Consider the following 19067-nt stretch of genomic DNA (forward strand, 5'->3'; position numbering starts at 1 on the left):
TTTAGTCAGTTCTACTGTAATATTTGTTTCAAAAACATGAATTTGTTCTAATATGATTGACATATTAGGGAATATTTTGAGCACACCATGAATTTCAAGTTTGCTTCTGTGCAATTTGTTCCTTGAGAAACTACAAGTATGCAGAACACTGAACCACTTCACAATAGCTCACAAGCTAAAATCTTTCCAATGCCAATAGCAAATTCCATAGGCAAACTTCAGGTCTTTATTAAGGTAAAATACTGTAGTGTGTTTTCTAGAGCCCCTAAGTTGGGATGCCAAAGTATACTATGCTTTCTAGAGCCCCCATGCTGGGGGGTTCAGACTAGTTCTCTGGAGGATCTTGGGACCAGCCCGAGTCCTTGGTCTTAGTGGAGGAATGATGAAGCAGGGACCCATGACGATGGTCAGAGATAGAGTCCATTTATTTCAAGTCTTCTCAGCCCCTTAAAAACCTTAATTCAATTATATCACTACAGCACACTGTGCAAGTGCTAACTATAATCACACTGCTATAGATATGTAAATGCCTCTTTACTATAAGTATCCCTGCATCAAGTAGAACACAGGTGGTCACACATCCCACCCCTACCCCAACTTCTCAGGAAGGCTGAAATGCTCCAAGGGGAGAAGAAAGCCAAACAGACATTGTCAAGCAGGTTCCCTTTGGGCTAAAGGGTTTTATACCTCACCCAGAGCTTCCCCACTGTCTGTGGCTCTCTACAAAATACCATCTTTTTTTATATAATCTTCTGGTCAGTAGTAACTGTAGGTACAAAAGGACTAGTCCACCCCACATTCACATACGTTGTCTGCCAAGTTTCAGCCTGCTCAATTTATGAAAGACTTTACTAACCTGTAGGAGTTGGGACACAGTCCAAGACCCACTGTTTATTTAAAATATCTGTACATTTCTTGACCATCTAATATGTATAAAATTATGCTAATGATTTTATGATGTTACTATCTCTTTTTAAAATGTATTACTGACAAAAGTTTTTGTCTTCTTAGCCTATTTTCCCTATAAATACTAGAGTTTTTATTCCATCATTTTGCCTAATGCTGTGCTTCATATGAATGCATGTCAAGTGATAGCAGGACTGTACCAAATTATGATTATTCAAAATAGCCTATAATAAACATGAAATATTATATTTGTCCTACCCATACCCCTATGGGGAAAATGAGATCTCTGCAGATCTCACAAGACAAAGAGTTTGTTGGGAAAAACAAGCAAAATTGATGTGATGGTAAAATGAGACATTTTAAATTATATTTTTAAAAGATCAACAAAAATCCTCCACTCTCCTTCCCCACATTACACATTATAACCCTCCCTAATGCATACATATATACACACAGAAGACAATAAAAGAAAAACAAAAGCCCCACTGCAAACATATAGTCAAACAAAATAAATTTCCACATTGGCTATGTTCCCCGCACCCCCCAAAAAAAGTCTTACCCTGGACTCTGAGTTCTTCATCTCTCTGTCAGGAAGCAATAATTTGTTTTAAGATAAGTTGCCTAAAATAATAATTGGATCATTACATTCATCAGAGTTCCTGATCCTTTAAATGTTGCTTATCTTTACTACATCGTTGTCCTAATATAATATTCTCCCATTTTTGTTGACTGGTAAGTCTTCCCAGGTCTTATAGCACAATAGTGTTCCATTATATTTACATACCATAATTTATTCATTTGTTTCCTTAAATTCTCATTCTTTGATATCTCAAAGTTTTCCTATAGAGTGAAATGTAATTCTGTATTCAACTGTGTGTTTATATGGGCATTTGCACCTCCTGCTTTCTTTTTTGTATAGATGTCTACTTGTACATCTTGATTATGTATGATAACCTTCCCTAATTTTCCTTTTCTTTCCCCCTCCTCAATTATTTCTTTCCTTTTCTTAAGATCATTAAGGCGTAATAGAACTTCAGGCCTTCTAATTAAATTCCTCCGATGATTCCTAATCATGGTAGAGTTCAAAAAGGATACATGTATCATCTTCTCACATTAGAATGTAAACAATTTATCTTTATTTCCCTATATCTGTTCATTCAGATTTACCTTTTCATGTTCCTCTTAACTCATTTCAACTTCAACATTTCTTCCCACCTCTGGCCTTTTTCATCAGAAATGCCTGTTTTCTCATTAAAAATAAATTTCCTCCCTCTATAATTATATTCAATTTTGTTGATTAAGTTATTTTTGGCTGTAAGCCTATATCCTTTCCTACTAAAGTATCATATTTCAAGCTCTCCATTTTAGAGTGGTAGCTAAATCATGTGTTCCTTAAATTCTTTTCCCTCCATTTGATGTATTTGTTTCCTAAGGAACCTGGGAGTCCTGGATTTCTGCTATGTTTATTTCTTGGTGAGGCAATTGGTGTTAGATGATTTGCTCAGGTTCACATAGCTACTAAGTATTAAATGTCTAAAATCCGATTTGAATTCAGATCTTCCTCACTTCAAGGCCAGTACTCTATCCATTGCATCATTTACCTGATCCTAGCTATAATCTTTTTGATGGATTACAGTCTGGGATTTCTTTCAGGTGGTAAGACTCATAGATTCTTTCTATTTCTACTTTTTCCTCTGGTTCCAAGAGATCTGGCCAGTTTTTCTTTACAATTTATTAAAATATGTCTAGGCTCTTTTTTTAGTCATGGCATTCTGATTTCATAGCCTAATGAATTGTTTTCTCCTTGATCAGCAGGTTTGTGCTTGTTTTCACAGCATATTCATATCTTACATTTTTTCCCTATTTTTTCCAATCTTTTGACTCCATTTTAATAGTTTTTGTTTCATAATGTCACTAAGTTTCTATTTGTTCCATTCTAATTTTTAAGGAATTTTGAGTTTGAGCAAGGTTTTATATCTCGTGTCAAATTAATTCCACTTCCATTTCTTTCATTACTCTTCTTTTACATTTTCCTCTATTACTCTCATTTCATTTATGAAAACATTTTAAACTTTTTAAAATTTTGTTTCATTTCTTCCAGAAATTCCAGCTGAATTTATGCCCAAGCTGTTTTTCTTTGAGGTGGTGGCTCATGGAAGAAGAATGCTAGTGTCACTGGATTGGATGTGTGGTTGGGGGTAATGCATAAGAGAAATGTAAAGGTAAGTAGGCACAGATTCTGAAGAGCTTAAAAAACTGAGGAGAAAACATAGTTTACTGGAGTTTATTGGTAAAGGGTTGTGTTGCACTTAGGAAGACCACTTTGGTATCTAAGTATGTAGGGTAGACTAGATTCCACCATGTCTTTTTTATTTTCCTTTGAAACATCTACAACTGTCTTCAGAGTTGTGACATTCCAAGATTTTTAATCTATGTGTGTATTCATGATGAATCCAGGTATTATTCCCCTCCCAGCTGTTCACCATCATAATTCAGCTGCCTTATCTCTCTGGAGCATCCCTTTGCCAAGTCAGCTTTCTTTCCCAATTAATAAGTTCCTTCAGAGGGCCTCCATTTTGGGGATGAGTCACAGGTTTCATTCCTTCAGGAAGCAATTGTGATTCTCCTAACTTTGCCATCATGCCCCTTGTGTAGGTACCTTCTTTTGTCTCCCTTCTGCACTTTTCATCTCCCTTTTATGTGTTGCCTTCCCCAATTAGAATATAAACTCCTTACAGGCAAGGACTATGAATCTTTTTGCTTGTACTTCTATTTCCAGTGCCTAACTCATAGTAAATGCTTACTTAATGTTTCTTATTTCACCTTGTCTTATGTACTTGTATATAGCCTATTAGGAAATTCAGTTGCAAGTCATTACAAATTTTTCATCTAATTCTTTTATTATTATTCTGAATAATCATATATCCCATTGGAAAGAAGTCTGATCTTCTGGAACATGTAATTATATAACATTACCCATAAGAAGGGATTATGTGGAAGACTTATCTATAATTAATCTCTTTTTCACTTGGACCTTAGTCATATCATTCTCTGGAACAATGGCAAAAATCTAAATAAATAAATAAAAATAAGGGGAAAAAAAAGTTCAAGGGAAAGCAAGAACAAGACTCCTAAGGAAAATCTATGAATAAATACCTAGCTGCTTTATGCCTTTCTTAAAAATAATCAGTCAATGGTTAATATCTTCAAAAAATCTTATATGATTGTAATAAATGCATGGGAGATTCCTTGATGGAAAAGAGATTTAAAGATTACATTTTGGTATTTTTTTCAGAAGATCTAAAAACAAGCACAGCAGAATCTTGTGTTAGATTGACCAGGGATGCTCAAACTACAGCTCGTGGGCCACATGCGGCAGCTGAGGACAATTATCCTCCTCACCCAGGGCTATAAAGCCTTTATTTAAAGGCCCACAAAACAAAGTTTTTGTTTTTACTATAGTCCGGCCCTCCAACAGTCTGAGGGACAATGAACTGGCCCCCTATTTAAAAAGTTTGAGGACCCCTGAAAACTGTTTAATTACAAAAGAGTGCTTTTAAGAATGTTCGCAAAAACCTGCTCGAGCTTCCCCCCACACACACACACACACACACACTCCTCCCTCTCTCTCTCTCTCTCTCTCTCTCTCTCCCCTCCCCCTCCCTTCCATCCCCCCCCTCCCACCCCCATGATTCCACTGAAGATATCCTGAATACAAATGCAGATTTCTCTATAAAGACTTTATAGAGCGCAGCTAAGTGGTGCAGTGGATAGAGCATCAACTCTGAAGTCAGGAGGACCCGAATTCAAATCTGGTCTCAGATGCTCAATACTTCCTAGCTGTGTTACCTTAGGCAAGTCACTTAATCCCAATTATCTCCCCCAAAAAGTTTATAGAAATTAAAAATACATTTGGCATATGAAGTAGTAGTTATTGACAGTCACTTGATCCTTTGGGGGAGGGGATATACTATTTTATCCATAACTTTTTCCTGATACTCTCCCATCTCACTTTCTCTGAGATATCCTGCAAAATATCTCGGTGCTTTCAAGATTATCAACTCCAGCACAGATTTCCTCAAGTACCTGGACTAATCCAACCACCTTTCCTTAATCTGCCTTCCTAAGCAGAATTTCTACTTCTTCATTTGGTACTTTGGTGTGGGAGGTATTAACAATCAAATGAGGTAATCCTATAAAGTAACAAATTTGTTCTATTTTATGTATATTTGTTATTGCTCCCTTGGTGTGGAGATAACATGGTTTATATGAAAAAAGATCTTAGTGGAGTATAAGATCAATGAGTCAATAGGGAGAACTAGCCCAAAAAAGCTAATATTACATCAAGCTGCATTGAAAGAAATGGTTTACAGTAACAAGGAGGTGACAGTCTTATTATAGTTTCTCTTTTGATTTGATTTTTCTTGTGCAACAAGAGAATTGTAATCCACCTTATCTGGAATATAATATTCAAGTCTAGAGACCACTACAGGAAGAATATTGATAAATTGGACAATGTCCAGAAAAAGTAACCAAGATGGTAAAAAGAAATTTGACTCTATGTTATATGAGGAAATGGGAATGTTGAGATGGAGGATTAAATCAGTGTGAGGGAGGTATATGAAAGCAAATAGAACTAAGAGAACAATATATAGTGTACAATGACTACAACATAAATGAAAGAAAAAAAAATGAAACAGAAAGCTGTGCAAGCATAAAAAAACAAACCCTGATTTCAGGAAAGAGATTAAGAAATGTTATCTCCCTGGTCTCATCATATCAAACCTAAAATTACAGGATTGTATCAGAAATCATCAAAACTATTTGATGATCAATTCTAATGAACGTGACTCTTTCCAACAATGAGATGATTGATGCCAGTTCCAATAATCTTGTGATAAAGAGAGCCATCTATACCCAGAGAGAGGACTGTGGGAACCAAATGTGAATCACAACATAATGTTCTCACTCTTTGTGATGTTGTTCACTTACATTTTGTTTTCTTACTCATTTTCTTTCTCTTTTGATTTGATTTTTCTTGTGCAACAAGATAATTGTATAAATATGTTTACACATATTGGATTTAACATATATTTTAACAAGCATAACATATATTGGATTGCTTGCCATCTAGAGGAGGGGGGAGAGGGAAAGGGGAAGAAAGGGAAAATCTGAAACACAAAGCTAGGGTCAATGTTGAAAAATTATCCGTGCATATGTTTTGAAAATAAAAAGCTTTTTTAAAAAATAATCTTGATACTAGCTATTTGATACTAAGAAATAAAGTGGTGATCAGTGGAGCAAATTAAGTATACAAAGTATACTTGTGTTAAGTGTACAAAACAATAGTAAAGGACTATATTAATCTACTGTTCCAGTTTCTGAGATAAGAACTCACTATTTGACAAAAACGGCTGGAAAAACTGGAAAACAGTATGGCAGAAACTAGGCATAGATCATGTCATATACCAAAATAAGGTTAAAATGGATACATGATTTAGACATAAAGGGTGATATCATAAACAAATTAAGAGAGCAAGGAATGGTTTATCTGTCAGATAGATGGAAAAGGGACGAATTTGTGACCAAATAAGAGAACATGAACCATACATGAAATGCAAAAATGGATAATTTTGATTACATTAAATTTTTTAAAAATTTTGCATAAACAAAATTAAGACAATCAAGATTAGAAGGAAAGCAGAAAGACAAGAAACCTAAATTTTTACAGCAAGTATTTACGATTAAGGCTTCATATTTCAAATACAGAGAACTGAGTCAAAATTGTAAGAATACAAGTCATTCCCCAATTGACAATTGGTTAAAGGATAAGAACAGGCAATTTTCATTTGAAGAAATTAAAGCAATCTACAGTCATCTGAAAAAAAAAATGCTCTAAATCATATTGATTAGAGAAACACAAATTAAAACATTTCTGAGACACTATCTCATACCTATCATATTGGCTAATATTACAAAAAAATTGATAAAAGTTGGAGAAGATAAGGAAAATTCTAATACATTGTTGGTGAAGGTGTGAACTGATCTGGAACAATTTTGGAGAGCAACTTGCAATTATGCTGGAGGGCAAAGAAAGTGTGCATACCATATCTCTGATCAAGCAACCCACTACTAGGTCTGTATCCCTAGTACAGATCATAAAAAAGGGAAAGACCTATATGTGCAAAAATATTCATAGCAGCTCTTTTTGTGGTTGTAAAAAACTAGAATTTGAGGGAACAGTCAACAATTAGGAAATGACTGTACAAGCTGTGGTATATGAATATAATGAAATACTATTGTAATGTAAGAAATAATGAGCAGGTGGATTTCAGAGAAACTTAAGATTATCACAAAATGATGCCAATTGAAGTAAGCAGAACCTAGAAAGCATTATACATAGTAATAGTGTGATGATCTACTATGATAAACTTAGTTCTTTTCAGCAATACAATGATCCTAGATAATTCCAAAAGACTCATGATGGAAAATGCTATCCACACGCAGAAAAAGAACTATGAAATAGGAATACAAATGCAAGAATGTCATTCTCACTTAAAAAAAAAAAAATTGTGACTTTTTTCTTCTGTTCTATTTCTCTTTTCACAACATAACCAATATGGAAATGTTTTCATGATTGCACATTTATAACAGATTATTTGCTGTCTAAGGGGAAGGAGGGAAGGAGAATAATTTTGAATTGAAAATCATATAAAAACGAATGTTAATAACTATCATTACATTGAAAAAAATAAAATATGTACTACCCTCTGGCTATGGAATGTTACATTTGCTGTCAGAGGTCAAACTTGATGTCAGTTATTTTTGTTTAACTGATTGTTGCTTTTTCGTTGTTACAGGGGAAGACAGCAGGGGTTGAGTTTAAAGGGAGAGGGTTATATTTGAAACTGACTATAATGATAAAATATCCATACCCTTAAAAATAAGGTGACCAAGAGAATGCCATATAATAAAACTTAAATAAAAAACTACACGAAAGAGTATCATGTAAGATTAAACTTCTTTGGTTTGGCTCCCAAGGGAAGAACATGAGACAATGGACAGAAGTTGAAAAGAGCCCAATTTGGGTTTGATTATCAGAAAAAATTTAGCAATTAGAACTAACAAAAAATTCAATCTTAGGGATGACAGATTCTCCCTTATTTAAGGACTTTAAACCAAACTTTAGATCAGAGGCTCTTAACCTGAAGCCCATTAATTTGTTTAAATATATTGATAAATATACTTCAATTGGTTTTTCTTTGTAATCTTATCTATTTTAATTTATGCATTTAAAAACCAATATGAGATGGAATCTAGGGATCTATCTATTCATTAAACAGCAAAAAACACAAAGAAAGTTAATGATGACACAAAGAAAGTTAAGAATGAATCCTTGCCCTAGAGCTAATCATTTCCCTACTTTGTTGTAGAAGGGATTCTTTTGGGCATAAGGTTTGCTCAATGTCCTTTGAAATCCTTTTACAATCCTAAATTTGATTATTCATTTCTAAATGCTCAGAATAACATGATTTGTTTTAAGTTTCATTCCAAAATTTCTTTAGATTGGGGACAGCTAGGTGGCGGAGTGGACAGAGCACCAGCTCTAAAGTCAGGAGGCCCTAAATTCAAATCCGATCTCAGACACTTAACACTTCCTAGCTCTGTGACCCTGGGCAAGTCACTTAACCCCAATTGCCTCAGCAAAAATAAATAAATAAATTTCTTTAGATTTGTTTTCACTTTCCTTGCTTTTTAATTTTACAAGGCAATGCTAATTATAATAATTCACCATCTTCCCCCATACAATTTCACAAATGAGTCTGAATTCTAAACTAAAGTTATCCTTGGCTGCCTACCATCTCTCTCTACCTGCAGAGAACAAGTATTATATACCATGGGGAATTCTCGTCTGGGTTCTTCAGAATCCTTCTAATGGTGATGGTTTTTAGATGTTAACTTTTTGTAGAAACCATGACTATTAAGGAAAATAATCTTGTCTTTTTCCATTTCCTACTTTTGAGACATCAACAGATAATTTGACGTTGAAGGGATTGCAACAGTTCAGAATGTCTTCTCAGCTAATTTTCATCCATTCCTAAACGTACAATTTAAGTCCCACTTCCTATATAATGATTCTGGTAAGTGGGAAAAAAAATATTAAATCATTCAAGTCCCATAAAGGTCAAAGACAGAAAGAAAAATCTCAACATACATGAAAACAGACATAGATAGCAGTTCAAGATAAAAAAAAAATAGCATAGCATAACAATTGTGGAAATATGTATAGAAGAATTGCACAAGTTTAACATATATTGGATTACTTGCTGTCTAGGGGAGGGGGTAGGAGGAAGGGATGGAAAAAATTTTGGAACACAAGGTTTTGCAAGAGTGAATGTTGAAAATTATCTATGTATATGTTTTGAAAATGAAAAGCTTTAATTTAAAAAAAGCATAGAAAGTAGGTTCACATTAACTGAAAAATTGTTGAACAAAAGCTATTGTACTATTCTATTAAGAGACAAAATATGATGAATTCAGAGAACAGAAACATTTACATGACTTTATGTACTGTGATGAAAACAGAATCAAAAGAATACCATACACAATGACTACAATAATGTAAATGAAAACTGCACTAAATGGCAGATTGAGTTGCTAATAGACTAATACAGGTCTTCAATTTTTTTTATACTGCCTTGTAAAAATATCCATCTTATGGAAATGTTTCAGATAAATGGTCTAGAATGGAAAACAAAAATGATCTAGACAAAAATCAAATTCTTCCTTTTGAGCAAAAGCCAGTTATGTGGTAGGATATGGTCAGTCCCTAAGGCTTTGTTGTACTACATAATAGAATCTAATCTGTATTTTTATATCCTTTGTCCTCCCATGGTGTCAATGTACTAAAGGGAAAGGAAAAAAGCATACATCATACTCCATTTTTAAATCACACACACACACACACACACACACACACACACACACACACACACACACAAATTTATTTGGGGTTATAACATTATAGCCAACAAATAGCTATTAAAACCACAAGATGCATATAGCATAATGTGACAGAAATAGATTTACCTTGTATAAACTATCTGTGCCAACACCTGGGTGAGTATATTATGCTAGTCCCTACTTAGGGTTTGCTAAATTGAACTGAAATGTTTGAGAAATAATAAACTCCCTGTATTTAAGGAATTTACAGTCTAATATAGAAACTAAGGCACAATAATTTTTTTTTAAGTATCATAGTAAGTCTTTGTAAAGTATAGTAAGTAAAGTATAAGATCTTTGTAAAATGGATGAGGTTAAAGGTTTTTTAATTTTCTGTGACTTTTAAAATAGCAAGCTGCATTCCTTTCTTGTTAAATTCCTGCCCAACATGAGACAAAAACAAAGTTCTTAATTTTCTATCTTTTCACAGGGAAAGTATAGAAGGTAGAAGAGTGTATTGCTAACCCCAATTTTTCTTTCAATCCACTACATAGGCAGATGAAATTATCATAATAAAATGCTCTAATATAGGCACAGAATCATATATCTAAAGATTGGCAAGATTTTGGAAACCATATAATTGAATCCTCTCATTTTACAAATGAGGAAATTGATGCCTAAAGAGGCTACTTGTCTAAGATCCTATGAGGGATGAGATAGAAAGGAGGAGAGATTAACACTGTAGTTTTTTCAACTACAAATTTTGCCTTCTTTCTACACTGCTATGGGTTTTTTATGCCTATGTAGATCCAGGAAATTACTTGAAAAACATGACTTTATAATTAATTAAAAACTAAATGGATCAGTGGATTGGCCCTGGAGTCAGAAGAACCTGAAATTCAAATCTCAGCCTCAGATACTTAATATATTAGCCATGTAACTCTGGGTATGTCACTTAATCCCTATTGCCTTTCCCTCCCCTCCCAAAAAAAAAGTGTGTGTGTGTGTGTGTGTGTGTGTGTGTGTGTGTGTGTACATTTATATGTACACAAACACACTATCTGTGCTAACACCTAGGTGAGTATTTTATGCTAGTCCCTACTTAGGGTTTGCTGAATTGAACTGAAATGTTTGAGAAATAATAGTCCCTGTCTTTAAGGAATTTACAGTCTAATATAGGAACCAAGGCACAACAATTTTTTTTAATTATTATAGTAAATTCAAGCATGTTGAGTGGATCATTTACACACACACACATAGACACACATATTATACATATTATAGCATAAGCAAATCTTAACTACAGTCTTAACTGAAATCCATTTTTAAGGAAAAGTATTAACAGAAAACAAATTCATACAAGGACCTTAGACCAAAAAAAAACAAACAACAAAAAACCTTCCACCAAATTCTAGAACATTTCAAATTCAAAAAGCATTATATTTAGAAATATTTCTGATTTACTACAAAATGCAGAATCAAAGACTCAATTGTGTAGGAAAATATACTAATGCAATTTGGAAAGATTTACAACACATGATCAAACAAAAAGAGTTTTTTGTTAATCCTTAGTTAAAAGGAAAATTCAATCTCTTTTCTACATATATGCTAGTTAATTGAGATTTTACTATAATGACCATGTTGGGTCTCAATGTCTATCTCAAAGGAATGTACTGAGGAAAAATTATGCTGCCTATATATATATTACCTGGTTTCATAAGAAAAGGAATATAGATACAAAATTTATCAGTTAAATGTCATCCTAATGTAAAAAAATATTAATTCCAAGGGTCTATTAGACTATCAAACCCAGTGACTAAGGTCAAGAGATAAAGGTATTATTAGCCCTCTTTTGCTAAGTGAACTCTGAAGAATTAAAACTGGAGTTAGACGTTTATATTTGATATTTCTAAAATTACTTATAGCTATTCATTAATTTGTTCATCAAAAGATCTAAATTCTAGTCCACTATGCTAATATGCTATATGAAATAAGACAGACAACAGAATGAAGGCTCCTTTTGTCTGGTGTCCCCAGTGCCTTATAACAGTATCTTAAAACATAGCATCTGCTTAATAAATGCTTGCTAAACTGAATCTACCCGAGTCTCAATTTATTCATTTAAGTGGATAAATTAGATTTCTCCAGTGTCATTTCTAGTGCTAAGATCCTATAATTCTATAATTCAAGGAAGAGAAGAAACTTTTTCAAAGTTAAAAGCTAGTGAGCCTAAATAAATACTCAATCTGGTCCACCGATCACTAAATCAGTATCTGAATGGACTAAGTTTTATCAACAATATTTATTAAATACCCAGTTTCAGGTGCTCAGTATTATAGGTAAATAGTTTTTAGTTTAAAGAACTTAAAATCTGAAGAGTATAGTAAGAAATAACAACTTCTAAAAACTTTAGTACAATGTTAAATACAATAAACAGAACTATAATAACATTTGAAATTTCCCTACCTGAAGAAGCACAAATCTCAGCCACAAGTTATCTTGCTTTTCACTTTCTTACCATTTTTCCCCTCTTCTCCCTTTCCAGAGCTCCTTAAGTACAAGATTTCTACCTATGGCCTTAGAAAGCTCCATGGATTTTAAGATTAATGAACCTAACTCTTTTTTTTTTTTTTTTAAAGTATGTTGGAGCTAAGGAGAGGAAATTAAGCTATAATGGTGAAAGTGACTGAAGGAGTTGAGCTAAGTAATCATAGTTCTTCAAAGAAACTGTCATCTCATTTGTATTTCCTCCACATGTGAACAAAGTAACTCATGCATTCATACTTTTTCAACATAGTAATTATCTCTCTTCTCCCACAGAGCTAAGTTTTCTTCTATATGTTTGTTTTTTAGTTTGATTTTTTTTTAATGGCTATCATGTATAATACTCAAACCGTTCATCTCTAATCCATTCACTACTGCTTCATGACCATACTACCTTTTTCATAGTCCTCATACTACTTCATGCTCTAAATCATGGCTTGAAATAACTTCCTACACATTTAATTATTTTTAGATTTTAAAAATTACCATTAAAAACAAACTATTCATATTTAGACTAGGCTATAATTAAACCAATTTCTATTCATGGGTAAAACTATTCTTTCTTGCAAAAGCGAGATACATTGTACATTTCAAGATACTTCAAATGGATATTAACTAAATTCTACATGTAATCAGACACCAAGCTTTAAAATAGTTCAAGCCAGACGAAATGAAATTTTGAAATCTAAATTTATACCTCAAATAGTAAGAATTTGCCTGGAAATATAAAACTACATACCCTTTGACCCAAAAATATCATTATGAGATCTGTATCCCAAAGAGATCAACGAAAAAGGAAAAGGACCTATGTATACAAAAATATTTGAAGCACTTCTTTTTGTGGTAGTAGAGAATTGGAAATTGAGGGAATGCCCATCAACTGAGGAAGGCCTGAACAAGTTGGACATATGAAGTTAATAGAATACTACTGTGCTTTCAGAAATGATAAGCAGGTTTCAGAAAAACCTAGGAAGACACATGAACTGATGAAAAGTGACATAACAATAAAACACTGTATACATTAATAGCAATATCCTAAGATAACAAACTATGAATGACTTATTCTTTTCAACATAATGAGCCAAGACATTTCCAAAAAGTTTACCATGAAAAATGCTATCCATCTGCAGAGAAAGAACTAGTACAAATTGAAGCACACTTTTTAAATTTTTGTTTTCCTGGTTTTTTTTTCCTATTTTCTTTTACAAGGCTAATTTGGAAACATTTTGCATAACTACATACATATAACTTTTGGCAAACTGCTTGCCATCCTAAGAAAAGGGGTACAGAGGCAAAGAGGGAATTTAGAACTTAAAAAAATTTTAAACAAATGCTAGAAAGAAAATTTACCTGGCATTATTTTAGGTAATTCCTAAAAGAGGAAAAGCTAAATACTTCCTATAGATGCAAAAGGAGAAGACTTAAGAGTGGAAACTTTTTTTGTTTTGCATTCTAAAGACCTATCCTTATCTGCTTATCCCCATAATGCTTCTAAATGCTTGCTGGGTTATAGTACAGAATTTCAGAGTGTCAGATAACTCAGAGAACAGAGAACTAATTTAGTTACCATCTCAAAGATGGTCAAAATTCCGAAAGTCTATAATCACAAATATTTATGTAATAGTTCATAGTTTTGTTTACTCTACTTAAAGTCCAAAGAAAATCCAAGGTTACTAAGAGCCTAATTTCAAAGGGTAAAGATACTCCAATAAATATTGCAGGGCACAAAAAAATTCTAGTTTCTCTTCTCTTGCTTCCAACTCAGATCATCCTTCCACAGCTTTTCATATTCTGTTTATGGCATTAAGACTAAAGTTTTACCACAGGATGAAGGGAATTGATAGAAGATAGAGGAGTCAGAAGTTGTCTTAAGTACCTTCTGGGGTTTTCAAGTCAACTCTTATAATAGTCCCTCTTGATGAAAGAGAAATTAAAACACCAATTATGGGTTTGTCTTGTATTAATGCTGAAAGGATATAGCATGGATTAATCTACCAAGTAACATCCATGATACAGAACACATCATTGTGCTCTGTGCATCAACATTAACATAAACTATCTAAAAGATATTTTATATACTTAAGCAATCCAGGCATATAAGTATAGGAAAGGTTTGGAGAGATTATTGCCATTTTAACAGACTTAAGATAATTTTTAAAAGTGAATATAACTATATGACCATATTCTCTCACAAATCATTACAATGTCATGTTCAAACATTTGAGATTGGACAAACTGACCTAACACAAAATGACTTGTAAATTCTTGAAAAATAAACACTCCACAATTCAGATAAATCACAAAGAACTGGAAATAGAATTTAATGAAATAAAGTACACACAAGCAATGCAGGCAATAGCAATACTTTAAAATCAAACTCACAGAACAGAAACTAATGTGCAATTATTTGCATTTGCAAAAGGATTTTCTGCTTCAAAAAAGTTTTAAAGTATCAAGATGCCTTTAAATATAAAACTTCTGTAGTAAGTATTCTATTTACAAAAATTCCTTTATGCACATTTTCATCACACATCTACAATGGAAATTTTGCATAAACTATTTAAAGGTACTCTTCCAGCTAATTATTAAGTCAATTAATTTGAAAACCCTATCTTGGTTCTCTGGACATATGCACAAACTAAGTTGAGCAATATTACTCGAAGTTTAAATAGTTAAACTCTTAACCCATAATTTTAATAAGACAATTCTTCAAGTTCAAGAACACCATTTGAATCTGTTTTCTAAGTCATCTTTTTGAAATGGGTCTTGCACCAAAATGGAACAAGGTATACTGCGAAGGTCAAATGATATTTGTATAACCAGCTCAAGAGGAATGGAAACACAAGCTGAAGATAGCAAAAAGGAGTGATTTTTTTCCCTTTAATTTAAAAGAAAGGACTAAAAATAGAAGCATCTAATTTGTTCGTCACAGACAAACGGATATAACAGAAGGGCAATGACTAAAATGATTTTTAAAACTTAAGTCTCCTTCAAATATCTATTAAGGGGAAAATTAGGGAACTTTAGAAGAGCAGAAAAAGTTTTCAATTGCAGTGCTCAAAACTCCCCTTACGATATTTGAAGAAAAGTCAAAGAACAGCATCTTTCATTCTTTGATCCCAAACTTTCCTTTACAAAAATTGACAGTTACTGCGCCTTTTCCAGAAGAGGGGGTAAAAAAAAAAAATTTAAGTCACACAGAGTTAGTGACTTGCCAGCGAGGAGGCAGCAAATCAGAGCCCAAGTCTAAAACTTAGAGATTAGCAGGCGCCCCACTCCCTCCGCCTCCAGCAGCGGGCCGCCCGCCCCTCCTCCGCTCAGACATGCTCCTGCACAGTCCAATCAGGTTTTAAGCATGGGTGAGTGGAGAGAGAACAAGTTTTAAGGGGGGATAAGGGGGAGCTAGTACTCCCGAAGCCGCCAGCTTCTTGACTTTTTCCGAATTCTCTCCCCGAACTGGCCCTCTCGTCCTCATCTTCATTTTTAATCACAAAAACGTCCCCATAACAACAGGTTAAACTGACACGTATTTTATCTCTACCCAGACCGCGGGAGTCTAGCAAACACCCCCCCCCCAAGTTCCTTCTCGCCCCGCGCGGCTCCCTTGGCGGCTACCCGATGGCTGGGCTGTGTCCCCAGCGGCCCAAACCCTTCGAGGTGGCCGCTCGGGGCTCGCGGTTCAGCCGACCCTGCCGCAGTTTGAGCTCCGGGCTCCCTTCCTCCGTTCCCCGAGGGATCGGCACTCCAGGGGGTTACGGAGGGGACCTCCAGAGTCCGGGGCCCTAGCGGGGGAGCTGTCAGTCGGGCCTCCCCGCACGGAGAGGGGGGAGGGGAGGAGAAGTGGGGGGACGCAAACAAAGAGGCCCCGCGGCGCCCGGGAGAGCGGGGCCGAGGCCGCGCCCGCGCCGGCCGAACCCCCGCCGCCCTCATTCCCACGGCGGGGGCGCCGGCCTCAGAACCGGCCCGCCGGACGGGGAGGAAAGGGAGGCCGGAGGAGATACCGAAATGGGTCCCGCCGAAGCCGGGGAGGGGGCGGCGGCCGCCACCATGTCTGCCCGCCCCTCCCCAGAAGCAGGGTGCCGGGCGGACAAAGCACGGCGGCGCGGGCGGGTGGCCCCGATCGCCCCCCGCCCCCCACCGACCCCCGCGGAATAAGCGGGGCCAGGAGCCCCGGAAACCCGGCGCCTTAATGCAATAAACAGGAAATCGCGGGGATGATCTGGGTTCCGGGGGAAGTGGAATTATTTTTTACCAGCGAAGAGATCAACTTCCACATCCGGTGGTAACAGGGCCCTGCACAGACCCGCACTGACCTGGAAAAGCTTCGGGAGCGGCGGCAGGGGAGCAGCGGGAGATGTTGCGGGGACCCGAGACGCCTGGTACCCGGCCGGGCTGACGCGGCCCCGCTACCAACAAAGCGCTTCAGAACCACCGGGCGCTATTTTCCGAAAATGCCGCGTCTGGTCGGCGCCCAAAATCCCCACCGAAAAGTCCCCCGTGCTTCTCGCGGAGGGACACATGGTGTGCGAGTGAGTCGAGCTCCCAGCATCCCTCCCTTCTCCCTGCCCTCGCCGAGCTCAACCTAACCTTCCCCCACCCTACCCTCCGCCCTTTTTTTTGCTGCAGTCCCAGTGCGAGCTGCCTTCCCTGTGCCCTAACCCCTGATCCCACGGGAAAGAGAGAGGATGGCGTTTCTGATATTTAACCAAGGAGAGGAAATTATGCTATTTCAAGGTTTTCTGCTACACAAAGAAACCGGCGGAATGATCTGCTCGTGATAAATGCGAGTCCCGGCTGGTACTGCGCCTGCGTGCCGTGAGGGGGAGGTGGCTATTTGTCCATGTGGACGCTTGTCCCGAGCTCAGGCAGTTCCTGGTGCCTTCCCGCCTGTTTTTATTTTTCTATTAGCTGAAAAAAAAAAACAAACGACTAGCGGAGCTTCTCTGACCTTTATTTGCCTTTGATGGAACCCGGGATCCGCCTATGCCCCCATGTCCTGTGTGGTTGGAAAGGAAATGGGGGATGAAAACGCGAACATCAGCTTAATAAGCTGGCCAACTGTGCCTAGTAGAATTCTGGGAGGCTTGGGGGGCAGGGAGAAGGGGTGTCGTGTTACTCTGAACAACCTAGGGGTTTTACTTAAAGCGACCATAGTTAAAGTTGGTGTGACTCGGAGACTGAGGCCAAGATATTTGCAACATGTCCGTATTTTAAAAGACAGCACCCAAGATTGGTTCTTAACAAGTAAGACTTTGAGAAATCCTGGCCGAAAGGGGTCCCTCGGCCTCAGGAATATAAAAGAAAGAGTCTTTCCTTACCCTGTAGATGCCACAAACTTACCTTTGAAGTTTTCATCCTTATTTTTTTCCTAGACCAATAAGGTAGTCTTGTAAGGAGGATTTGAGCTCCAAGGTGTCTGTCTCTGCTTCACTTAGTGATTAGAAAACTCACCTTAAGATCAAGATGACCTAGTTCAAGTTTTGGCTGACAAGCTAACGGTGTGACTCTGGGCAAGTCATTTAACTTCTCAAGTATTCAACAGCTTAGTGTTAACACTGGGTATGTGACTTCAAGCTGTTCACTTAACACCTCCAGGCTACTTATAAATGGATAAGCAGTTGCCAATTTGAATTGGTTAAGGAGTTTTCTCGCTAGGTTTAAACATTAATTCACAAGGAAAAACAATTCAGTTAATTTATACTTGCAGCCTGCTGTCTTATTTGGGAAAGTGAAAAGTTGGGGATCAACTGATTTTTGTTTTGGGGCTATCGAACCCTACAAATTGTTTGTATACCTTAGGCAATGTTTGAATGCTGATGGAGGAGTACATCATTTGACAATTGGCTCTCTTTGTCCTTGCTTTCAGGGTAATGCAACATATCAGATTTAAATACATGTCATCAAGACCTGAATTTTCTGGTGTTAAAATTTTTTGTTCTTTAGTTGTATTGGACTCTTTCTGGCACCATTTGGATTCTTGACAAAGGTACTGGAATGGTTTGCAGTTTCCCTCTCCAAGTCATTTTACTGATGAGGAACTTGGGCAAACAGGTTAAGGGTTTCTCCAGAGTCATAGTCTTCCTGACTCTAGGCCCAGTACTCTATCCACTATGCCACCTAGCTACCTGTCATTAAAATATATAACATATATAAAAATTGTTTCCATCTTCACACTCTCAGTATTTTATAACCCAGGTATTTTGTCAATAAGTGAGCATTTGTTAGATACTTACTGTGTTGCAGGTATTGTGCTAAGCATTGGGATTACACAGAAAGACAAAAAGTCTCTAACATTAGAGTGTACCTTCTTGTAGAGGGCTGCAGAATAATGGGGGAAGCCAAACCAGATATTATTAGGAGGTTTCCCCTGGACTGAAAGGTCTTATACTTCACTCAGAGTTCCCCCACTATCTGTGGCCCTCTACACCTTCTAAAGAATTAGATTGCCTTAGCTATACACAAGATATATCCTTAACCTGAAAAATGAAAGTCCTAATAGACTGAAGGACCAAGAGAGGATGACTGCAAAAGTTGGGATTTAAACCAAGTCTTGGCATGGGCAGCCCTTTTGCAAATGTACTAAGGCAAGATATCCTGTTTGAGGGGCTGCTTGTAAGGCAATGTAACTGGATCAAAGTCTTCTTGTAGAGGAGTAAACTCCAGAAGACTGAAAA

At 36.5% G+C, this 19067-nt stretch overlaps 1 protein-coding gene across 1 annotated transcript in view; it reads right to left on the reverse strand.

Moving 5' to 3' along the window:
* The window catches only part of GABPB1 (GA binding protein transcription factor subunit beta 1), a 77003-nt gene extending 58402 nt beyond the window's left edge, over positions 1-18601 (reverse strand). The window contains exon 1 of the mRNA XM_051980624.1: positions 16707-18601. The gene's annotated coding sequence lies outside the window, so the exon portion shown is untranslated. The remainder of the gene's footprint in view (positions 1-16706) is intronic.
* Between the last annotated feature and the right edge of the window lie 466 nt (positions 18602-19067).

Source organism: Antechinus flavipes, chromosome 2, assembly GCF_016432865.1.
Source record: "Antechinus flavipes isolate AdamAnt ecotype Samford, QLD, Australia chromosome 2, AdamAnt_v2, whole genome shotgun sequence".
NCBI lineage: Eukaryota > Metazoa > Chordata > Mammalia > Dasyuromorphia > Dasyuridae > Antechinus > Antechinus flavipes.